Source organism: Dendrobates tinctorius, unplaced genomic scaffold (assembly GCF_039654945.1).
Source record: "Dendrobates tinctorius isolate UK_male_01 unplaced genomic scaffold, ASM3965494v1 ptg000103l, whole genome shotgun sequence".
Classification (NCBI taxonomy): domain Eukaryota; kingdom Metazoa; phylum Chordata; class Amphibia; order Anura; family Dendrobatidae; genus Dendrobates; species Dendrobates tinctorius.
Genome location: NW_027361771.1, coordinates 5,448,658 through 5,460,437, shown reverse-complemented (window position 1 = coordinate 5,460,437; position 11,780 = coordinate 5,448,658).

The window sequence follows — 11,780 nt, the reverse complement described above, 5'->3', positions numbered from 1 at the left end:
ACACACACACACACACACACACACTATATTATATATATATATACACATATATACACACACACATATACATACACACACACACACGATTGTCAGCCCGTTTATTGAAAACACCAGACTCAAATTTCACTTTCAAATTATCTGCTAATCCTGGAGGTTAGATAACACAAAAAACCCACTGAACATAATTAAACAAGGAGTTCAAAGAGTATCTTTAAACCATAGAATCAAATTTTACTAAATACATTAAAAATTAATAGTTTACAAAGTAACACTAACAACGCAGGAAAATGTAAGGGGATAATGAACATAAGTATAGCTAGGGCATAGAAATAAATTAATTGATATGCTTAATAGCACTATTTATTACAATTTGTGCAGCAAAAGGAGGTGTAGAATAAACACCAAATAGAATCCTAGTAAGATCAAAAGATGCTTTTACTCCAAGTGTCCTCTAGAGGGTACCATACTCAAGAGAGGAGTTTTTGTGGGTTTGAACAATCATTAGGAAATGCTACTAAAAGTGCAGAGGTGCTTGCTGTTCAAAGAGGCAAAGAAAAAGTAGGAAAGTGAATGTGCCGAGCTATAACTTACATGGTAATGTAGAAGTGGACCCCAACCTGCCACCCCTACGTGCGTTTCGCCATGTCTTCGTCAGAAGGTGTGGTCTGAAGCCGTACATGAGCTAGTATATTTGGTGCATTCTCACTAATCAGGTGTGTCTGCCACTTGGTAACGTAAGGTCAATAGATGGCGCATGCACGGACGCACCACATGAGGCACTTCCTCCTACGCACGTGGAACGCAAGTGATCCACTGCTGCTAAGTAGCAGGGATCACATACAAACATGGCCATAGACCAGATCTATGCACTTACTTACCTGATGATTGTGGCTCTTTCCGTCCAGGCTACTGGAGCTGGGATCAACCTGCTGTCATGTTATTACGGAGATCTTTTGGGACAGCTTTTTTAGGTATTTTTTATAATGGATAGTGATACTTTGCAGCACCTGTTGAGACCACAATTACATGCAAACAGGAAAATGTATAACCTAATAGTTATGGTGATGGGATTAAGGCAGCGGATCTTTCTCTCCTCTAAAATTTGAAGTGCAGTGTAACGAACCGGGTGGTGGAACTACTGTGCATTGGTCCGAGCAGAGCTTGGAGGGGAGTGACTAGGTGCTTCACCAAGTCCGACCTCTGATGCATGACTGTTGACGATATCGAGATCTAAGGATGGATGAGGAAAGCGAGGCCAGGTGCAACACCAGGACTAACATCGGGTGGAGAGCAGCTGACCCCCCAAGGGACAGGAGGCAGGAATGGCCAGGAACGGTAGACTTGGCAAGTACTGGCTGGCACAAGAGACACAGATGTCAGACAGGCAGGCGGGCATGACTGATAGGCAAGCAGGCATGCACGGGTGATAGACATAGCAAGTGTGTTTTAGAAACAACGTTGCGCAGGCACCTCCCATCAGGTGGAGATGCCTTAAATAATAAGTCTCTCCCAGCCATTAACTGTGGACACTTTAGGGCCTAAGGACGGTGCCCGGAAATCTGTGAGCCACGCGCATACCACGAGCAGCAGGAGGAGGGAGTGCAGGGCTGCGGCAATGAGTTGGCACCCCTGCCGAGGGAGGAGTGGAGTGAAATGGGTCATCTTGGAGAAGCGATTCACAACCACCCAGGTATATCCATCCAATAGTGGAAGATCGGTGATGAAATCCATTGCAATATGCTGCAAGGGAGCAGCTGGAACAAGCAAAGGAAGTAAACGATCGGTAGGAAGCTGTTTAGGGATTTTGTTTTGGGCACAAGAAGGACAGGCAGAGGCGAAATCCACAATATCCTCCGGAAGGGTCGCCACTAATAATGTTGGGAGATGAAAAGAGCCATTTTTTTCTGACCGATATGGCCAACCACCTTAGACAATTGACCGCACATTAGAACCCACTTCCTATCTGGTTCAGCCACAAAAGACTTTCTGGAAGGTAGCCAAAAAAAATCCAATAGAGCAACCATAAAAATTTTGGAGGGCTCAATGATGTGGTGGGCTCCCCCTCCTGGTCGGAAGACTGGAAGGATATAAAGAGAGTGTCCGCCTTGACGTTGTTACCTACCGTCCGAAAATAGTGTGTAAAGTTGAAGCATGCTAAGAACAGAGACCACCTGGCTTGTCGTGGGTTAACTCGCTGTGCGGCTTGCAGATATGGTAGATTCTTGTGGTCAGTGTATATAACCACCGGATGCATAGCTCCTACTAGCAAGAAGCGCCACTCCTCCAGAGCCAGTTTAATCGCTAACAGTTCTCAATCACTTACAGAGTAATTGTGTTCTGAAGCAGAAAAGATCTTGGAAAAGAAGCTGCAGGTTATCATGCGACCGGAAGAAGACGTCTGAGTAAGAACGGCTCAGGCCCCTGAAGAAGTATTCATTTACAGATAGAATTGCTCATTATTGTTGTTGATGCAGCCTAGGAGCTGAGGAGAAGGCCTGTCTTAAAGATACAAAGGTGTTCTCTGCTTCTGGAGTCCATATCTTAAAATTGGCCCCCTTGTGGGTCAAGGCAGACATAGGAGCAATCCAAGAGGAGAAGTGTGGAATAAACTGGCGGTAATAGTTTGCAAATCCGAGAAACCGCTGGATGGCTTTCAGTCCATCTGAACGGGGCCACTTTAAGACGGCGGATACTTTCTCAGGATCCATTTTGAAACCAGTCTCGGAGATAATGTACCTAGGAAAAGGAAGGGAGGTCTGCTCGAAGATGCGCTTTTCATATTTGGCATACCGTCGGCTCTTCCTTAATATCTGCAGGACCTGGCAAACATCCCTTCGGTGTGAAGCCAAGTTGGGAGAGAACACCAAGATGTTGTCTAGTTATGCTACCACACACGTATAGAGAAGGTCTAGGAAGATGTCATTCTCCAGTTCTTGAAAGACGGCAGGGTCATTACAGAGTCCAAAGGGCATAACCCGATACTCATAATGGCCATCTCTGGTATTAAAGGCAGTCTTCCATTCATCTCATTGATGTATTCAGATCAGGTTGTATACCCGCGAAGGTCGAGCTTTTCGAAAACTCTAACCTTTAAGACGATCAAACAAATCAAAGATGAGAGGCAGAGGGTATTTATTCTTGATAGTAATTTGGTTGAGACTCTGTAATTGATACAGGGTTACAGAGAACCGTCCTTTTTCTTCACAAAAAATAAACCTGCTCCAGACGGGGAGGAATTTTTCCGGATAAATCCCCTAGCAAGATTCTCTTCGCTATACTCGGATATGGCACAGGTCTCAGCCTTTTAACGTATTATAAGATGCTAGAGAGATAAAAGCGCAAATAGGGTTTTATCCGGTGGTGAAGACAAGATATAAAATCAGATTGCACTCACCTTCTTTTCAAAGTATTCGGGTGTGTAATAGCTCATCAGAGCAGACAGCTGCAGCAGGACCACTGGTCAGGCAAATGACCAAACAATAGTATTCAAACTGGACATATTCATGGTGAAAAACCCACGCTGCTGTACAAATCATGATCCAACAGTAAAGATGAAAGTGATGGTGTATTTTCTTTCTCTAAGCGTTTCAAAGTCTCAAGAACTTCTTCAGGAGATGATATCTGTTGTTGTAGGGTTGGGGTTAGGGCTGTGTTAGGATTGGATTTAGAATTGGGGGGTTTCCACTGTTTAGGTACATCAGGGGGTCTCCAAACGCGACATGGCGCCCACCATTGATTCCAGACAATTTTGTGTTCAATTAGTCAAACGGTGCTCCCTCCCTTCTGCGCCCTTCCATGCGCCCAAACAGTGGCTTTCCCCCCACATACGGGATATCGGCGTACTCTTGAGAAATTGCACAACAAATTATGTGGTCCATTTTCTCCTGACACCCTTGTGAAAATAAAGTTTGGTTTCAAAGTAAATTTTTTGTGAAAAAAGTAAAATGTTCATTTTTTCCTTCTAGATTGCTTAAGTTCCTGTGAAGCACCTGAAGGGTTAATAAACTTCTTGAATGTGATTTTGCGTAGCTTGAGGCTATGTGCACACATGAGGAATTGCTGCGGAAATTTCCGCAACTCCCTGCTGCGAGAAAGACGCTAGAATTCCGCATGCGTAATTCCCGCGTATTTCCTGCGAAAAACTAGCGTTTTGCAAGCGTAATTAGCTTGCAGAATACTAGCGTTTTCCAAGCGATCTGTAGCATCGCTTGGAAAACTGATTGACAGGTTGGTCACACTCGTCAAACATGGTGTTTGATAAGTGTAATCAACTTTTTACTATTGAGGCTGCCTATGCAGCATCAGTAGTAAAATGATCTAATGTTAAAAATAATAAAAAATGGTGTTATTCTCACCTTCCGGCATCCCACACAGCGTCCCCAGGCCTCAGCGATGCTCCCGCCAAGTCCCGTTCCCAGCGATGCCTTGCAACAATGACCTTTGAGGACGTAGCGGTCTCACGAGACCGCTACGTCCTCAAAGGTCATTGTCGCAAGGCATCGTTGGGAATGGGACTTGGCGGGAGCATCGCTGAGGCCTGAGGACAGTGCATGGGATGCTGCGTGGGATGCCGGAAGGTGAGAATAACACGATTCTCCTCTCCTCCAGACCCTGGGTACCATCCGCACATGATCCGCTTACTTTGCGCATGGTGGGCATAGCCACATGCGGAGAGTAAGAGGAACAATGCCTTCCTATGTGTGCGGAATTCCCGCGATTCCACACAAAGAATGAGCACGCTGCGTATTTTTCAGTGATGCGATTCCGAAGCAGAAAAATACGCAACATTAGCAGAGCATGTGCAGAATTACAATGAATTCAATGGGTTGCTTATTTTATGCGTTTTTGCTGCAAAAAAAGTGGCAAAAACGCATAAAATCCGCGGAAATTCCGGATGTGTGCACATAGTCTGAGGGGTGCAGTTTTTAGAGAATAGTATCACTTTTGGGTATTTTCTGTCATATTGACCCCCCAAATTCACTTCACATGTGAGGTGGCCCCTAAAAAAAAAAATGGTTTTGTAAATTTTTGGGGAAAAATGAGAAATCGCTGGTCAACTTTTAACCCTTATAACCTTTCCAAAATTGTGCTGATGTAAAGTAGACATGTGGGAAATGTTATTTATTAACTATTCTGTGCAATATGACTCTCTGATTTAAGGGCACAAAAATTAAAAGTTTGAAAATTGCAACTTTCAAAATTTTTGCCACATTTCCATTTTTTTTAAAATAAATTATCGCAAATCATATAGAAGAAATTTTACCACTAAAATGAAGTACAATATGTCACGAAATAATCTCAGAATCAGCGAGATCCATTGAAGCGTTCCAGAGCTATAACTTCATAAAGTGACAGTGGTCAGAATTGTAAAAATTGGCCTGGTCATTAAGTACCAAATTGGCTCTGTCACTAAGGGGTTAAAAAAAAGAGTGAATGACAAGTTACAGAGCAGGAGAATTGGGACAGCTCTTGGACTTATGAAGAGGACAGGTCATGAAAGTGTAGGAGGTGCTAGGATGCAGTACGCTGGGATTGCAGAGCAATACGGTATAACATTATTATTAAATTTAACAGTAAAGATCAAAGTAATCTCCGTTCAGGAAGTTAGTAAACAGTGAACAAGTATTAAAGGAATAGTAGGAATTAATGCGGCAGTCGGAGGTTTAAACAACACTTATCGTGACTCCTGCTGGTCATCCTCGTTATGCAGTCCAATGGGGTCCTCTTGCAAAGGTCCAACTTCTGGCGGCAGCGGGTGGTCTCTGGTTTTAACCACTGAGCCCTTAGTCCATAAGCCTGAGCAGACAAAGTGAGGGAAGCTGCAGGAGTCCCTCTAACAAACGTGGGCTGATGCGCGCTGGTCAGCAGAAGAAAACACGCCTCAGTGTCCTGTAGACAGCCCACACTTCTACGTACGAGCGCTGCCTGAGGTTTATCCAGGTGTACGGCACCCTCCTTAGTCACAGTCCCACTGGAGCATGTGGGTAAGCCTGGTCGCGGCCCATCTTGGCTCTGCTGCGCTGGATGCGTAGCGCGCTGCTCACCCTGCTGCACTGTCCCTGACGGCGGGAAACCCTCTCCCGCTTTGCACTTTCAGCTCTGCTTCTGGCTTAAACACGCCCTCTCTTCCCGGGTCATGGGACCTGTTTGTTCCCATATTCCTTCCCCCAGGCAACAGGGTATGCAGCCTCGACAGTTCTGGACCCGGCTCAATGCAGGTATCCGCAGCCCGGTCTTCCTCCTTACAAAAGGACAGGTATGCTTTGACTTTAAAATGCAAACTAAAATATGTAAAGTGGAGAATGTCTCATTAAGTTTTCCAGTAGCACTTGAGGTTCTCATTGCAGTGCATCTCTTTGCAATCAGTCAGCATTCAGGTGCTAATATAATTAACTATTTCTTGACTATACAATACTTCCCAAAATTCTTTTCAGTCCCATCAAGTTTCTTTGTCCATAATAAGCAAAATAGCATTATCTGCACAAGGTGTTAAGATGTGTTCACACTAGTATGTGTTTAGTTGCATAACTCTTAATGAATGTTAATAAGGTATCTCAATTTATTTTTGTAATTCTAATTGCTCTTTTTATACCTATGAGATGAAAGCAAATAACCTTCACATATTAACTTACTTCCATGATACCAATTTATGGTACAGGCAAAGTCCTGTACACAGACTCAACATAGTGGGATTCAGAACCTCTACTGCAATGTTTCTTAATCTCTTCAAGACAATTAACCCCTAATGAAAAAGAATTTCCAACCACGTTGGCTAGATCCAATAATGGAACATAACTGCTGGAAGCAAATAAGGAAGGTAACAAATGTTTTATTCAGGCCTTGATATTCGGCTGGTGTCACCAGATTTTGCAATACAAACGGTACACATTATTACATTGATCAGACCTGATGAGGCTGGTGTATTACTAGGAAAATCCATGTCAGAATGGCAATCTAATTGTGATATTAAGGTTACCATTTTGTGAGTCATATTTTAGAATGAAATGACTCATCAGTTTGCCTGACAGCTGCGGCTTTTACTGAGCAATGTGAGATTTCAGCAGCAGGAAACAGGGACAATGATATACTGTCAATCAGGTAGGTGGAGATTGAGTTAAAGGGTTATTCTCAAATTTGAAAATTTTTCTGGGACACCCACCGATCCCGAGAATTACGGCTCTGAGCCCTGTATGAATGAAGCGGAGGCTGATCACGCAGACTGTCACTCTATCCATTCTTAATTGGTCCACCAGGGTTTATAGAGTGCTGAGCTGAGCGGTATCACGGGGTTAAGGCGACAGTGTGGAGCCAGATGACCACTGCATCTGATGGCGTCTACTCCGGCACTGAGAAAGAAGCACTTCTTCATTTTAATGGTGTTTATTCCTTCTGACAGAACAGAGGTTAATCGGCCATGTTGGAAATTTCTGTGCTTGCAGCGGAGTTCAATTAGCCACTACTTTCCCCTTTATAATCTGTGCTCTGTTGCAAATCCTTGTCAGAGATAGCATTTGCTGAATGGCTAATGGAGGGAGAGGTGTTCATATGAGAAGAGTTGAAGGAGTTATCTGTCACTGTTGCTTGGTTTGTATGTGTGCCGTCACAGGCGGATCTTAAGCACTTCCATAAGAGTGAACTGAGCAGTAGTAGGCATGAGTCACCTTTGCTCCATTAATATGGGGCTCTTCAGAGACCTGGGTCTTGGGACCAGTGAAGGTCTCAGCAGTCACCCCTAGCCCAACAATCAGGAAGGTATCCCCTATCTCATGGTTGGGGATAACTTTCAAACTTGAAAATACCCCTTTAAGCTTTCATAAAAATGAAAACAGCCATTCTGACATGGATTTCCAAAGTATATAGACCATCCTAAAAAGATATACAGTTGAAACCAGAAGTTTACATACATTATATAAAGACTAGTGATGGGCGAACACTAAAATGCTCGCGTGCTCGTGTCTAGCAAATTGGAATGCTTGGGTGCTTGACCCGAGCAATGAGCCCAATGTAAGTCTATGGGAAACTCGAGCATTTTTCTGGCGGCCCCCCCGGCGGTCTGCAGAGGGACTAGAAATTGCGTTGCATGGGAATAGACCTCCCAAAAAAAGACATTGGATTTGAATTGATGTTACACTGCTATCATTCGGTGGTGTTGAGAAGTCTGGCCCAATCCAGCCCTTGTTCATTTTTATGAGTCAGCCTGTCAGCATTTTCAGTTGACAGGCGGATGCACTTATCAGTTATTATTCCACCAGCGGCACTAAAAATCCGCTCTGACAAAACACTAGCAGCAGGGCAGGCCAGGAACTCCAAGGCGTAGAGAGCCAGTTCATGCCACTTGTCCAGCTTGGATACCCAATAATTATAAGGCACCATTGGTACGGTGAGCAAGGTACTTCCTCAGCATCTTCCCAAACTTTGCACTCCTTGTGAGAGTTCCTCTTGCCTCAGGGCCTGTGTGATAGGAGGGTCTGAGAAAACTCTCCAAGAACTTTGACAGTGTTCCCCTGCCTCTGATGGATTGGAGTTGTGTCTCTCTCGCCAGTACTCCTTGGTTGTCTAACGAACTGTGACCTCTGCCGCCAGCGTTTTCAGATGGGAATTTTTTTAATAATTCCACAAGGGCCTTCTGTTACTGCCCCATTTCTGTAGACCTGTCTGCCTCAGGAATAAGAGATAGAAAGGTCTCCATGTAGCGTGGGTCTAGAAGTGTCACCAACCAGTAATAACTGTCACCCAAAATTTTGAGAATGCGAGGGTCACAGGAAACGCAGCGCAACAAACTCAGCCATGCATGCCAGACTGCTAACAGGTAAGACTTACGTGTCCGAATCAGGAGAATGACTGACCATGCTCTCCTCCTCCTCCATGTCCTCAGGCTATCCATGCTGAACAGATGGTATGACAGTTGTGCAGGTAGTACCGTCTATACCGCATGAATCTAGCTCCTGTTCCTCCTCCTCTTTGTGACCCAATCTATGCTGGGATGAGATGAGGCTGGGCTGTGTGTAATCACCCTGTATGGTTCCTTACTCCATCTCATCGTGCTCCGCCTGCAATGTATCCTCTTTGATTGTGAGCAGAGAGCGTTTCAGAACACAGAGAACTGAATACTCTTCTGCTCACAAATCCTTCCCAACATCTAGTGTACAGTTCCATCGCGTGGGGACATCACACACTAGTCCCCACCAGTCGGTGAGCCAGAAGCTGGAAAAGTTGCTGACGCACGACAAGGGCGGTGGAAGCTGTAGCTGACTTTCTAAAATGGGTATACAGGCGGCGTACTTTGACAGGCATATCCGTGTAGGTTTTGAGGAACCGCTGAACGACGAGGTTAAGCACATGGGCCAGGCATGGTATGTGTGTGAGCTCGCCTCGCATCAGAGCCGCCACCAGGTTCCGGCCATTGTCACACACGACCATGCCTGGCTGTAGGTTCAGCGGTGTCAGCCACAGATCTGCCTGCTGTTTTAGAGCTGTCCACAACTCTTCAGCATTGTGCGGTTTGTCAGCTAAGCATATTAGCTTCAGCACAGCCTGTTACCGCTTGGCTGAGGCAGTGCTTCCAGCTTGTGACTGATGTGGTCATTTCAGAGATAGAGGCTGAAGAGGAGGAGGAGGTGCAGGAGCTGTAGACAGTGGGGGGGGCAACCCTGATTGACCTAGGGCCCGCAATACTCGGAGTCAGGAGGACGTGTTCCATACCAGGTTCAACTGGGTCCCGGCTTCCACTAGGTTAACCCAGTGTGTCATCAGCGAGATGTACCATTCCTGTCCACAAGCACTTGTCCCACGTGTTTGTGGTTAGGTGGACTTTCCCAGTAACTGCATGGTTGAGGGAACGAGTAATGTTGAGGGACACGTGCTTGTGTAATGCGGGGACGGCAGACCGGGAGAAATAGTGGCAGCAGGGGACCAAGTACCGAGGGACGGCCGCCGCAATCAGGTTGCGGAAAGCTTCCGTCTCCACGACCCTAAGGCTAAGTGCACACGTAGCAGAAAATTTCTGCTCAAAAACCTGACTCCCTTCCCAGAAACCGCACCTTTTTTGCCTGCGCGTTTTCGTTGCGGTTTTGATGCGTTTTTTCCGGTGAGTTTTCAAAAAACACATAGAACTAGCCAGAAACACGGAAAAATCCGCAAAATTAATGAGCATGCTGCGTTTTTTACCGCGATGCGCTTTATTCGCGGTAAAAAACGCATCAATATGCACAAAAAGTGCAAAATGCATAGAAATTAATGGGAAGCTTATTTTTAGCGGTTTTATTGGCAAAAACGCTAAAAATACCGCTAAAAAACGCTGTGTGTGAACAGAGACTAAGAGGCAACATTTCGAGCGCAAGCAGTCACAAAATGTGGGAATTTAGTAGTGTGGCCTGTGGGGCTTTGGCTGCGTATTTGCGCTTGCGTTCCAAGGACTGGGGTATGGACAATTGAATGCTGCGAGGGGACAAGGACGTGCTTGCTGATGGTGCTAGTTGAGCGTGTGCAACGACAGGTGCAGGGCAGGAGGTATCTTCGCATGCACAATAGATAGGGGATTGGCTTGCACGCACAACAGCAGAAGAAGCAGTGGTGTCACCCACAGACACCGTTCCTGGACCCTGCAGTTTGGCCCACAAAGTTGTGGACAGGTGGCTTTTATACTGATAAGTTCAAATACAGTAGGCGCCATTACTACAGGTAATGAGTGGAGGACAGAGGAGCCTCTTAAAGAAGAAGTTAGAGGTCTGTGAGAGACAGAAATATTCCATGTTTTTAGGTGACCAAATACTTATTTTCCACCATAATTTGAAAAATAAATCTTGCCAAATCAAACAAGGTGATTTTCTGGATTTGTTTTCTCATTTTGACTCTCATAGTTGTGGTCTACCTATGATGCATGTTACAGACCTCTCATCTTTTTAAGTGGGAGAACTTGCAGAATTGGTGGCTGACTAAATACTTTTTTCTCCACTGTACAATAGCCCCTCTAGTCTTCACTCCAGGTACACTAATAGCCTAATGTCACATTGTACCACCTGTTCCATAACTAAATCAGCCATTTCTCCAAAGTGTCCTAGGAGCTATTTTTCAACACAACAATAGGCCACATGTTGTTCATTCTACTGTAAGCAGCCTGAATGGCCTAAATGTGCTACTTTGGTCTTCAGCATCTCCTTAATTTGCATAATTAAATTTCCTGTTTGATTCCCGTAATGCCACAACTTTTTCCATGACACTTTCTTGGTGCTGAAATTTCAATGCTGATAAAAATATTACGATTTGAGAGTCCTCAGTAATTGGTCTTTTTAATGGCTAACTGAAAAGATGGTAACAAATTGCAAGCTTTTGAGATTACTCAAGTCTCTTCATCAGGCATAGAATAACACAAAATCTGAAGTCACATTTATGCACAAGAGGACACATGAATAATGCAATAGATAAGACAAGTGATGTTAAGCAGAACTAGCAGTATGGGAAGGGGAGAAACAGGTGTGACTGTAAATACTGGAACGGTTCACAGATAAGTAGTGTGAAAGTTTTATTGTCCTTTGAGGTCTGGTTAATGGTTGTGATGCCCCCAAATGGTCTGAAGAGCACATTCCTTAGTTGATGTAGAAAAACATACACACATTCATTCCTGCTCTGAGTCTGTCAAAAGTTTTCATAAGTTTGTACTCCCAAATTTTTTGTCTCTCTGAGATTTGAAATGATCTTTTATTACCAGTAATTTCATGTCCATGATGCTGTGATCAGGGATACAAAATGTTTGTCAACAGGTAGATCTATTCTTTTTTTCT